Raw genomic sequence first — 13,376 nt, forward strand, 5'->3', positions numbered from 1 at the left:
ACCCTTTTAATATTTCAAAATGTCTTTTCAACCGGATAAGCATTTATAATAAATTCCGGCATTCCTATTTGTTTAACTTTATCTTCTATGTCAACTATCATCGAGTCCCCTTGAAATAATCCATCAGTTTCATAGATTTTATTATTCATACGAATCCCTAAAGAATTATCGCTAAACACAATTAGTGAACAATCATCAGAAAAAAATTCTGTAAATTCATAACAAATTCTTTAGTGTTTAAATTAAAATCTTTACTTACAGAAAATGTTTTGGTGCAAAATTCCCTTTCAAAGATTCCTCCTTCGATTCTTTTTGTACATTTTCTTCCTTTTTAATAATTGGCAATAATTCTTGTTCTATTGGAATCCGGGGCTCAAAATCTATTTTTTTTGAGATTGGCTTGTTTCTTCTGTTCATTTCAATTTTTGGGCAAGTAAAAATTTATTTTGGAATTACAAGTAGTAATTTAAAGTTGGATATATATATTATACTTAAATAAATACCCATGTTTACCTCATACTCTTACTTTAAATAAATAGGTGACTTATGATTATTAAAGTCACTAATTATTGAATAAATACTCCTGTTATGGTTATCTTCGACTTACAGCGTTGTCTTAAAGCTATTTAAGCCAATTTTATTTTATAAATACCCTTTTTATGGTTATATTCGACATAAATATAAAGATTTGTTCTGCAAATAATTAGAGAACACCACTCTCTTCCTTCTTTATACCGTAACCTCTGTTTGCAGCATGATTTTATCTAACACTTTACGGCGCCGAGGGTTACATAATTTAATTGCTGTTTAACCCCCGACTTTTAATTAATTTGGCAATAATATCGGAATTTCAAATAAATATTTTTGTTGCGATCTTTTAAACACTAATTAATCAACTAAAGAATTTAATAATGTAGTGCTTTCTCTTATTTTTGGTAGAAGAAAATTTTATTGCTTTCTAATTTAATCAATGCTTTAACAAAAATCTTAGTTTCTTAATAAAGCAAAACCACACAATTCATAATAAAGCGTATAAGAATGACTAGATTTTTTTAATATTTTGAACCAAACAAACATTAAGTCTTTGAATAGATTTATTAAGATTCGGCAGTTAATTTTTAACACACCAATTCATATTTAAAGCTTTAACAACCTTTTTTGTAAAATATTTAGTGGGCTAATTCATATTTAAAGCTTTAACAATCTTTTTGTAAAATATTTAGTGGGCTAATTTATACCGCAAGCTTTAACAACCTTTTTTGTAAAATATTGCGTGGGCTAATTCATACCGCAAGCTTTAATAATCTTTTTTGTAAAATATTTAGTGGGCCAATTCATATTTTAAGCTTTAACAATCTTTTTTGTAAAATATTTAGTGGGCTAATTCATATTTAAAGCTTTAACAATATTTTTTGTAAAATATTTAGTGGGCTAATCCATTCTGAAGCCTTAACAATCTTTTTTAAAGTTTTTTGCACACCAATTCATATTTTAAGCTTTAACAATCTTTTTTAAAGTTTTTTGCACACCAATTCATATTTAAAGCTTTAACAATCTTTTTTAAAGTTTTTTGCACACCAATTCATATTTAAAGCTTTAATAATCTTTTTTGTAAAATTATTGGCTTTTTTATCTTTATTTTTTCATTGTCTTATTAAATGTTTAAAAATAAATCTGGGAGCCCTTCAATGATTTTCCTGCTTTATTTTTATTGGTATTCACTTCAGCACTAGAAAGAGAATTATTCGACAATGGTAACATAGAAAAAGTATTAAAAATGGAGGAAAAAGACCCTGTTGATTACGCTCTTAAATATTTTGTTTTAAAACATTTTAAACAAGATATTAAAGAAGCTATTTCTACACTTCTTTTGGCGCCAAAAACACAGAAATCGTTTTGTTACTCTTAGCCAAATCAAATCCGGAAAACTCTAAGTTCAATATCCCTTTAAAAGTAGCTGTATCTATTTTAATGAAGATCGCGGAAAATGTATCAAAATGTTTTTATGAAAATAAATTTGAATTCAGGGATATGGTTTCTTTGAACTCCATGTCTCTAAAATTAGATGCAGAATACGTAGTAAAGAACATTAGAGGTAAAGATCCTTGGATGATTACCAAATTTTTTTATTACATTGATTCAGAGTACTTTTCTTAAAAGACGTAATTGAAGAATTACAATTTTTAGCAAAAATTAAAAATGCTCAAGCTTATTTTTTTTTAGGACAAGCATATCTTACCGGTACGGGTGTCGAAAAAGATATCGAAACAGCATTTGAATATTTTTGGGCAACTAGAGATAGTGATATAGGATTGGCTTTTTTAGGTATAGGCAAAGTTTTTATGGAAAAGGACTATAAGAACATTAAAGGGGCTATTAGAGCTTTTGAATTATCAGAGAGTGAATCTCAGCTTGCAGAAGCATCTTTTTGTTTATATCTTTTATTAAAATTGGAAAATAAAATAAAGATGAATGGCTGCCACATTTACAAAAAGCTGCATTTTCAGGTTATTTGCCTGCCAAATATCTTTATACTAAATATTATATGGAATATAAAATAGATGAGAGTGTTCTTAATTCTTTAAAGAATATAACCCAGTACACACCCGTTTTAATTGAATACGACAAAATTGCATTTAATGCATATTTGAAAAAAGATTATAAAAAAGCTTGTTTAATTTATTTATTTTTATCCGAATTTAATATTGGGCCGCCATTTCAAACAGCATTGAATTAATGGAAAAACACAAATTATTTGATAACCAGCATATTATTTTATTTAATATGTATAAATTGCAATCTAAAATAAATCCCATCTTTTATAAGAGTTTAGGAGATTGTTATTTCTATGGTAGAGGAATTAAGCAATCTTTAAATCTGCTTTTCGAAGTTATTTACTATCTTCTAAACATTCTTCGGGCGGTGCATATTGCACAGCTTACATGTTTGAAAAGGGCCTCGGTGTCCCTAAAAATCTTTTTATGGCTAAAAACTGGTTAAAAAATACTTGACTAGAGAATCTTATATCTTATTCGTTTCTATGCTCTTCTTAGGATTAATTTTAAAATAATGATAACTCATTATAAATGCTTGTTTTCCATATTAACTACAATTTTCTGTTTAATTGGGTGGAAAGCTTTATCGTATTTTGTAGCCATTAATAAATAAAAGTTGAAATCTAATTTAATCGTTTTATTTTTAATCAGAATGTAGTAAATAACCTTTAAATATAACTTTTTTAACCAAGTTGTTGTTCTCTGAAGATTTATTAGACATTAGGGGTAAAAGACTATTTCAACACAATTTATTTAATTTTTTGCTGTTGGAGTATATTTTAGATGAATTTGGTGGTAAAAATTATACTATTTTGGTGGTGATTTTAGAAGAAATATAGGAATAAAATAGAGATTGTTCTTTGGGTTGAAGTATTTATGTTATAATCTGCCAAGATTTACACCCCTAATGTCAATAAATATTTTAAGTAAAAACAATTATATTGTGATAATCTGCCAAGATTTACACCCCTAATGTCAATAAATATTTTAAGTAGTAACAATTATATTGGGATAATCTGCCAAGATTTACACCCCTAATGTCAATAAATATTTTAAGTAGTAGCAATTTAACATAATACTAGTTGTAAAGAAAGCTTATTGGTGAAATCACTTCGACAAAAGAAGAGTTATCATAGTATAGATGACCAATAAGAAATTAAAGAACTTTTAATTAAGATCACCGAAGTATGTTAAGTAATGAAAACTAAGATTAGAAGTAAAATAAACGATAAAACTTAATAAAGAATTTATTAATTCGGTGTATGTGGAATTAAATTTCTTTTAAAGATGAAAAATCTAAGAAAAATTTAATAGTAAAAGATTAATTTAAATTAATTTTTGACATAAATTAGAATTTTAGGTTTTGATATACCTTTTTTGCTAATACTATTTGTTGAAATAATTTTAAATTAGTAACCCTAAAAAAAACCGGATTTATTGAAAAGTGGTTGCCTACAGCAAAAAAAGAAGTTTCCTACAAAACTCTGGGGGCCCCTATAGCATCTCTATCCCTCTGCCGACAGTCGGCTAGCCTTAGGACTAAGTATCCCATTGACCTTGAGGATTAGTAACCCTAAGTATATAAAAGACTACTGATAACAAAACTGTCAAAAGCCATCGAAGATGGCGTAAGCTAGTTATCATTAAAGTATTTAATTATTAATGGTATTTATTTAATATTAATACAAAAAAAAACAAGCAATATTAATTAAATACCCATTTTATGATTATCTTCGACTTTTCATATTTATAAAAATAATAGGGCTGTTTATACTTTTTTGAACATTTGGGGTATTTATCTTGGCAGATTATAACAAGGGTTATGTTTCGCAAAAAATTTTACTTAATATAATTGGATTATAGCTATTTAAGCTAAAACTATTTAATAAATACCCTTGTTATGATTATCTTAGACTAATATAATTGCATGCTCTAAGAAAGACGTACTGTATTCCGAGTACCAGACCAGCCCTGCTAATATTCGTACTTCGACAGATCTATTTAAATTAAAAAACAAAATCTTTTCCCCCCTTTAATACAACTTGCTTAATAAAACTACCCTCAAGCTAAAAAGGGGTATAATGGGGTGCTTCATAGCATTATAAACTTTTTTTCTATTTTTTTCGATTAAATTGTTAATTTATAGTGTTTTATGTTTTTAATAATCCAGAATCTGGTATCACAAAACAATTAATAAATAATGCATCTTGTTTTATATAAAGTAAGAGTTCGAGGCAATCTTGGGTATTTAGTTTTATATATATCTATCTAAAAATTGGGTTACTACAATTTATTCATCTGCCAGCTTTATTTGTTACTTTAATTTAAAAATTATTTTGTTTTTTTTCAAAAGCTCATGGGCTGTTTGATTTAAAAAGGTTTATTTTTTCTATTACATACGTTATAATTTTAAGAGACATTTAATAATACAATCAGCGTTAAATAATTCAGGCATTTTTATTTTTTAGTAATTTTTCTCTTTTTATCTAAAATCGGCTTAAAAAAATAAGCATTTGTATTTTGTAGTGATTTTTCGCGTGTTTTCTAAAATCGGCGTTTATTAACCTTGACCTTTCTGGTTTGCAGTTATTTTTAACATATTTTCTATCATCGGCTTTAAATAACCTTGAATTTACTATTTTGTAGTGATTTTCAACCTATTTTCTAAAATCGGCGTTTATTAACCTTGGCCTTTCTGTTTTGCAGTTATTTTTAACATATTTTCTAACATCGGCGTTAAATAACCCAGGCATTACTATTTTCTTGTAATTTTCAACATTGTAGATAAAATAATTGAAAACACCAACAAATAATTATTTTTATTTACTCCCATGGCAGAAGAGAAACAAGCGAGTTTAAAAGAACTTTTAAGTGCAAGATTTCAGAACCCCAAGTTCGTATACGATGGTAAGAGAATACAGCCAATTTACGAAAGACAGACTTATGATTATTCTTCTGCTTTAATTTTTGAAGCACATACTTCAATCTTGCCAATGTATAAATTTACTAATTATAATCTGGGCTCTCAAATTATAAACATGGCAGCACCCAGTTCTTGTACACCATATGAGTCAGTTACAAATAAATTTGCTCATATGAGTATGAATAAAATAAGAAGCCCGATCAATACCATTGTTTGGAATTCTGATGGTAGGAGATTACTTAGTGGGAGTTGCTCAGGAGAAATTACTTTATGGAATGGGTTCAGTTTTAACTTTGACACAATCGTGCAGGCACACGAATCCCCTATAAGGGCCATGGTATGGTCCCCATCATCATCTTTTTTAATTACAAGTGATAATTTAGGTATAATTAAATATTGGAATTCATCAATGAGTAACATTCAAGTTGTGGAAGCTCATAGTGAGGGAGTAAAAGATCTTTGCTTTAGTTTTAATGACACCAGATTTTGTAGTGCATCCGATGATGCAACAATCAAAGTTTGGGATAGCATAACTGCCAAATGTGAACGTGTTATGACAGGACATAACTGGGATGTAAGAAAAGCTCAATGGCATTCTAGCAAAGCTTTAATAGCATCAGGGGGGAAAGATAATTTACTTAAAATGTGGGATCCAAGACAAGAAGAGTGTTTAACTACATTTCATCACCATAAAAATACCATTTTAAGTTTAAAATTTTATAAAGAAAACTACTTGCTTTCTGGTGGCAAAGATCAAGTTATTAAAATGATTGATTTAAGAATGATGAAAGAGTGCTTTACATATAAAAATCACAACAAAGATGTAACATCACTAGCGATACACCCTTTTAATAACCTGTTTGTTTCTGGAAATAATGATGGGATAATTAGTTTTTGGGATATGTTCAATGAATATCCGATTGCAATTTCGGACAGCAAACATGAAAATACAATTTGGTCCTTAGATTTCCACCCAGCTGGGCATGCACTGGCTAGTGGGGCTGCAGATTACAGTGTCAGGTTTTGGCTACGCCCAAGGCCAAAATCATTTGAGAGTTCTGAAGACGTTGCTCTTGCTTTAGACGCCACAGAAGAATCTTCGGGTATTCCTGGGCTTTAGAATTGGGGCACAGTTTTTTATTAGAAAACCAAATGCCAGGTTATTTTTTTACGTTTTTGTGTTTAAATATGTATTTCTTTTCAGGCAATTATTGTTTATTTTATAATAAAGATTAAAATTTGTTTTAAACATTTAGCAAATTTTCTAAAAAACTTTTTGTCATGAAGAATTGTGATTTAGCATATTAATATTCAATTTCTTCATAGAAAATAATATAAAACTTTTGTTTTTTAATTTAAACCCCTCTTCTTGAAATATTTTCTTGCAATAAAATGCAACAAAGTTACATCCAATTTATTAAAATATAGTTTATTTTGTTGCTAGTTCCATATTGGCCTGATCTAAAAAAAATGAAAATGTTGGATTTATTTAAGCTGTAGTTGTTAATACATGTTAGTTTTCTTCGTGTGTTTCTCTGTAACCCGGTCGGGGAACCGCATATATTGGCCTGATCTAAATCCGAAATCAAATAGTATTCGACCCAAATAAAAACTGATTTACACATTGTAATTGATTTAATGACATTAATAAATTAAAATTACACACAAAAATATTGAGTCTGTGACTTTGTAATCGAATTTGGGGTGGGTTTTCTTAGTTGAATATAATCAAAACAAGGGCATTTATTAAATATTTTAGTATTAAATAGCTATAATTAAACCTTTTTTAAATTACCTACTTTTTGCAATACGTCAATTTTAAATTCCAAAATACGTTTTAATTTTTAAACCTTGTGGTTTTTTGTCAGTAAAAAAATAATAAAATCACAGCAATTATTTATTAAATGGGGGGCTTGGTAAATTTTTATACCAGAGATTATTCATAAAATTTAAAAGTTTTTAACTTTAAAATCACAGCAATTATTTATTAAATGGGGGGCTTGCTTAATTTTTATACAAGAGATTATTCAGAAAATTTAAAAGTTTTTAACTTTAAAATCACAGCAATTATTAATTAAATGGGTCTTTCTAAATTTTTATAACATAGTTTCTTCATAAAATTTAAATGTTTTTAACTTTAAAAAATGCTCTTTAACCGCATTTTTAAATATTAGGCGTAAATATCAAATTATTTTATTTCTTTGCTGCCTTTTTAATTGAAAATATTCACTATAAAAAACTTGGGTTGGCTTTTTCTATGCAATCATCAATAAATTTTTTTAAAATCGTCTAATTAAATTAATGTTTATAAAAAAGCAATTTTTTAATTAAAGAGTTGTTAAACCCAAAAGCTTATGTTTCTTACTTAGACCCATTAACATTAAGAGTTATTTATTTAATTCTATTTTAGCAACGTATTTATTAAATCTGCATGATTTTCATTCCAATCGAGACTCAATTGTTTTCTTTAAAAAACCCAAAAGCACTAATGAATATAGCACGTAGTGTAAGTGGATTTCGAGTTTCAGTATAATTAAATTTTATAAAATAAGCCGGGCTATTTCAGCCTGCTGTGTAATCCTCTATTAATATAATTTAAATAAATACCATTAAAAATTGTTGAAATAGTCTTTTACTCCTTAATGTCTAATAGGTCTTCAGAGAACAAAATAAATTAATTCCATTATTATTAAAGAGCTTACACAAACTTCGATGACACAGGATGCGGGCGGCGAGTTAATTTAAATTTCTATAATACTTTGCCTTCAAAAGCTACTTTTCGATTCCACTTTTTTAATTTTTTAAATTTTATTAAAATATTAAATATAATCAGGTACATGATTTACAAACAGCCAATAGTGTTTCTGGAGTAATTATAAGTGTCAGTATTGGTTTTAAACATAATTGCTGTTAAACTTCTCGTATATTGTTTCCTCTCTTAAAAGTGTTTGTTTTGCTGACCTTGTTGTATGCCAGAAGACTGTGAAGAAGAATACGATTTTCTCATAATCGGGACCGGTCTTGCAGAAACGGCCATAAGTTCAATGCTTTCAAAAGAAAAAAATGTTAAAATTCTACAAATTGACACTAATTCAACTTATGGCAGTGAGTTTTCTACTTTGCAATATTCACAATTGCTTGGACATTTTAAAAGAACTGAAAACTTTGACTCTTCATTATTAAATAATGGTTCAGGCTTAGAAAAGTCAAATTACGATATTCATTTAGATCTTTTAAAGAAAAATAGAGAATTTAATATAGATCTAACACCAAAACTACTTTTACAAGAATCAAAAATGAAAGATTTTTTACTTGAAAATCAAATACAAGATTTGGTTAATTTTACATCAATAAAAGGTTCTTATTTATTTGCAAAAGAATTACATTCAATTCCAACTAGTGAATCTAAAGCATTTAAAAGTTCCTTGGTTTCATTTTCTGAAAAATTTAAAGTTATAAATTTTTTTTGGAATGTTAAAAAATATTCAAACTCAAAAGATCTACGATTGAAAGAAAACATGTTAGAAGAGTTTAAATCTTATGGATTATCACGGGAATCTATGAATTTTATAGGACATGCAATTGCTCTTAATTTAAATGATGAATATTTATTTCAACATCCTAAATTTACTTATGAAAAAATTAAGGATTACATTTCTTCATTGGTAAGTTATGGGGATTCAGAAAGTCCATTCATTTATCCTTTATATGGTTTAAGTGAGATTTGTCAGGCTTTTGCAAGAAAATCGGCTTTACATGGTACAGTGTTTATGTTAAATGCTAAAATTGAAAAATTGACTATTAAAAATACTATTTTAACAGATCCGAACGGTGAAACTTTGAAAATTAAAGCAAAAAAAATTATCTGTGATCCAAAATATTGGCCAAATTCCAAAGTAATTAAGGAAATTATAAGGTGTATTATGATAATTAAAAGTGTGGGTAAAGGATCAAGAAATATAGTATTTTTAAAAGAGCAATTAAATAGAAAACACGATGTTTTTTGTGTAATTTTAACTTGTGAAGAGTACGCGTGCCCAGAAGGTTATGAAATCGGAATAATTTCAACGGTTAAAGAAACAAATTGCCCTGAATCTGAAATAGAAAATGTTTTAAAAAAATTTACCGTTTATAATCATTTCATTGAGTTGAGACAAATTTATGCAAATGAGGATTTTGAAAATGTGTTTTTTACATCCTCTGTGGATGAATCTCCAGTCTTTGATGGAATTTATGACGATATTCAAAAAATTTACGAGAAAGTAAAAATTAAATAAAAATTTAGAACTTTGTTCCAATTCACATTTATTATGTAATAAAAACAATTATTAATAACGACAATAATTTATTATCTTAAAAATTGGTTGCTTTTTATAATTAAAATGATGGTAACTAAATTGCTTACACAAATATTAAATATATGCGGAAACAATGATAAACTGCCACTAAAAACATTAAAAATTAAAAGCTAAGTGCCATCAAAACAGTTTTTATTTGGTGGGGAATATAATTTTAAGGTTCTTGTTAGGAGTTACTGGCATAAGTGCAACTTTAGCAGTTCTGAATATTAAAAAAAATTTTAATCTGAGCAGCTTTTACTTGACATTTTTTATAAACGCAAAATTAATAATCAAATGTCTTTTTATACTCCATTTCCAGCATCTACGACTTGAGTTATAAACTTATTGCATAACTCTGCTGCTTTAATATTTGTCGCTATAAAATATCTTCTGTTAATTGAATTATATAATTATTAAATACATCATGTAAATTTGAGTTTAAAAATTTCACAAGTTTAATTAAAAACAGATATCACAGGAACTCTGGCAATTTTGTTTAAAAGAAAGATTATATTATAATTATTTAAATTAATACTATTTGTTGAAATAGTATTAAATAAATTACCCCGAATGTCTAATAGGTCTACAGATAGCAACACTATTTAATAAATACCGTTGCTATGAAAATATTCGTCTATAAAGGTCAGAATTATAATTATTTAAACTAATACTATTTTTAAAAGACTGTTGTTATGGATATCATCGGCTGATATCCATTTTGATTAAAAATATAAAAAGAAAGACTTTGAGGTAATCATGAATATTTAGTAATATAAATTGTTGAAATTCTATTAAATAAACCTGAATGTCCAATAAGTCTTCAGGCAACAACATATATAATCGAATATAATCCTAACCGGCGTATTTATTAAATATCATAAATGAAAAATTTTATAATACAAATTATATATCGAACTTAAAATTAAACAAAGATACAATAAGAAAGAGCTTGAGATAAACATGGGTATTTATTTAAGTAAAATATATATATTTAACTAAATATAAAATAAGGTTTAGAGTAAAGCAAAGTCAAAAACTCCCAACGCGGGACTCGAACCCGCAGCCCCCAGATTAAGAGTCTGATGCTCTACCGATTGAGCTAGCCGGGATAAATATGAAAAAAATAATTTTTTTCTAGTCATTTTTATAGCTTTAAATTATTTATTTTTTCTTCCCATGAAAAATACTTTTACTTCTCTGTATCAAAATGAAAATGCAACAGTTATTTGCTCTATGAAATTGACCCACCGAACTGGAAATACACCGATAGTAGAAATAGATGCTCCTTTATCTATCATAAAACCTTCGTTTATAAAAATCAATACACTCTGTACATCTCATAATTTTCTAATTCATAATGTAAAGAATGGAACTTTTGTTGATTTTATAAATGCCATTGCCCTTTGTATAATCCAAGCAAGACTTCCCTTTGAAGTTGTTGTTGCTTCTTCATTAGACGATTGTTTTTTAGTTTATTCACCTTCAGATGATTGTGTTGAATATTTTTATTCTGAAAAATTATTAGATAAAACAATGCTTTGTAAATTAAAGACTTTGTGTATTGAAACATACGCAAAATTGCAAAACAAATAGTAAATTTAAAAAATTAATAACATGTTTTGTTATCTTCTGGCCTATTAGACATTAAGGGTAATAATTCGATGTGTTGTTGTCTTCAGCCATATTAGCCATTAAGGGTAGTAATTCGATGTGTTGTTGTCTTCAGCCCTATTAGCCATTAAGGGTAATAATTCGATGTGTTGTTGTCTTCAGCCCTATTAGACATTAAGGGTAGTAATTAGATGTGTTGTTGTCTTCAGGCATTTTAGACATTAAGGGTAGTAATTACATGTTTTGTTATCTTCAGCCCTATTAGCCATTAAGGGTTAAAATAATTTGCTTTTGCATCAAAATGCATTAAGTAGCGATTAAAATGTGCTGTTTTGATAGTTTCAAGCCTCTACACTTAATTTATTACTCATAAAAGTCCGAGATGATCATAACAATGGTATTTATTAAATAAAATTGACTTAAAAATTATAATACTCCATAAATGTTAAATTTTTAACTACAAATGTAGACTTTTATTATTTATTTCATAGCAAACCCCCGTAATTATTAAAATAATTACAAAATTTATTTGAAACTTTTAGATTTTGTTTCTAATTTTTTAACGTAAAATTGCACCAAAAGTACATTTAAGGCATTTTTGTAAAAATATATCACCCTGAATAAGATTTAATCTCATCAGCATCAAATATTAAAACATTTTGGTGGCTTTTCATTTGAAAAGCCAATGAAATATTTTAATTCTCCCCCCATTTATAAACTCTTTATTTTAATTAAATCAATCCCTTCTATAAATGTTGAAAATATTCAAAATGTAAATCCGCGTGTTTAAAAATCAAATTGAGATTAATTTTATTGTTTATTTATCAAAAATAAAAAAATTTATAAAATTTTATTTCCCCCTCTTAGATATGAGAAATAAGTCAACAACCGTTAGTGAAACAAATACAAGAAAAGTACTAAAGGATTCGATTTCAGAAAATAGTTCCACAGTAACAGAAACATCTATAGAATCTCCAAAATCTGAAATTTCGTCTTTTGAAAAAATACAAAGTGTAATTCTAATAGATCCAAGAAAGGACATTAGCATTTCTGATGTAAAACCAATAATTAAAGCAAAAAACAGACCACTAAATGTGAATGAAAATAGAAAAAGGGCAAAGATTCTTAAAGAAGATCCAAAGATATATGCTTTACACAATAATCTTAAAGAAGATGAAGATTACATGTATAACACAGAAATAAATGTCGTTATTGATCATTCCCCTATTCCTTTTATGAAAACAAAGTTGATGGAACATCAATTATATGGCATATCATGGATGGTTGGTAGAGAACAGAGTAAAATTAATGGTGGGATTTTAGCTGATGAAATGGGTTTGGGAAAAACTTTACAGATGATTGGATTAATGCTACGGGGAACTGTAGGTGACTTAAATTTGGTAATTGTGCCTGCAATTGCTTTATTACAGTGGATTAATGAGATAGAAAAACACTCCCCTAATATTTTTAATATTTTTCCTTATCATGGCAGAACTAAAACTGAAAATATTACTTTAAGTGAAGATAAAATTAATTTAATAATTACAACATATGGGACAGTTGAATCTGCTTTTAGAAGGGGTGGTAGTTTATTATTCAAATTTAATTTTAAAAGAATAATTTTAGATGAAGCTCATATTATTAAAGATAACAACAGTAGCACTACAAAAGCTATTATGAATATAACAGCTGAAAAGAAATGGGGTCTTACAGGTACGCCGGTTCAAAATAGAGTTAACGATCTTTTATCTTTGGTTAGATTTCTTAGAATTCAACCACATTCATATTACTTTTGTAAGAAATGTGAATGTAAAAGTGTAGTTTGGTTAAGACGAAATGAAAAAGAAAATCTGGATCGTCGAGGTATTTGTTTTTGTGGTCATTCTGCTTCAAGTCATTTTTCATGGTGGAATAGAAAAATTGCAAATCCAATTAGAGAATTGGGGC

The 13,376-nt window shown here is 27.5% G+C and overlaps 1 non-coding gene across 1 annotated transcript; it reads right to left on the reverse strand.

Annotated features, from left to right (window-relative positions):
• Positions 1–10,854: 10,854 nt before the first annotated feature.
• TRNAK-CUU (transfer RNA lysine (anticodon CUU)) lies at positions 10,855–10,927 on the reverse strand. Its single transcript has one exon. It is a non-coding gene; the product is annotated as a tRNA-Lys (tRNA).
• Between the last annotated feature and the right edge of the window lie 2,449 nt (positions 10,928–13,376).

The sequence above is a fragment of the Arctopsyche grandis genome, unplaced genomic scaffold (genome assembly GCF_051622035.1).
Source record: "Arctopsyche grandis isolate Sample6627 unplaced genomic scaffold, ASM5162203v2 HiC_scaffold_463, whole genome shotgun sequence".
In the NCBI taxonomy this organism is placed as follows: Eukaryota; Metazoa; Arthropoda; class Insecta; order Trichoptera; family Hydropsychidae; genus Arctopsyche; species Arctopsyche grandis.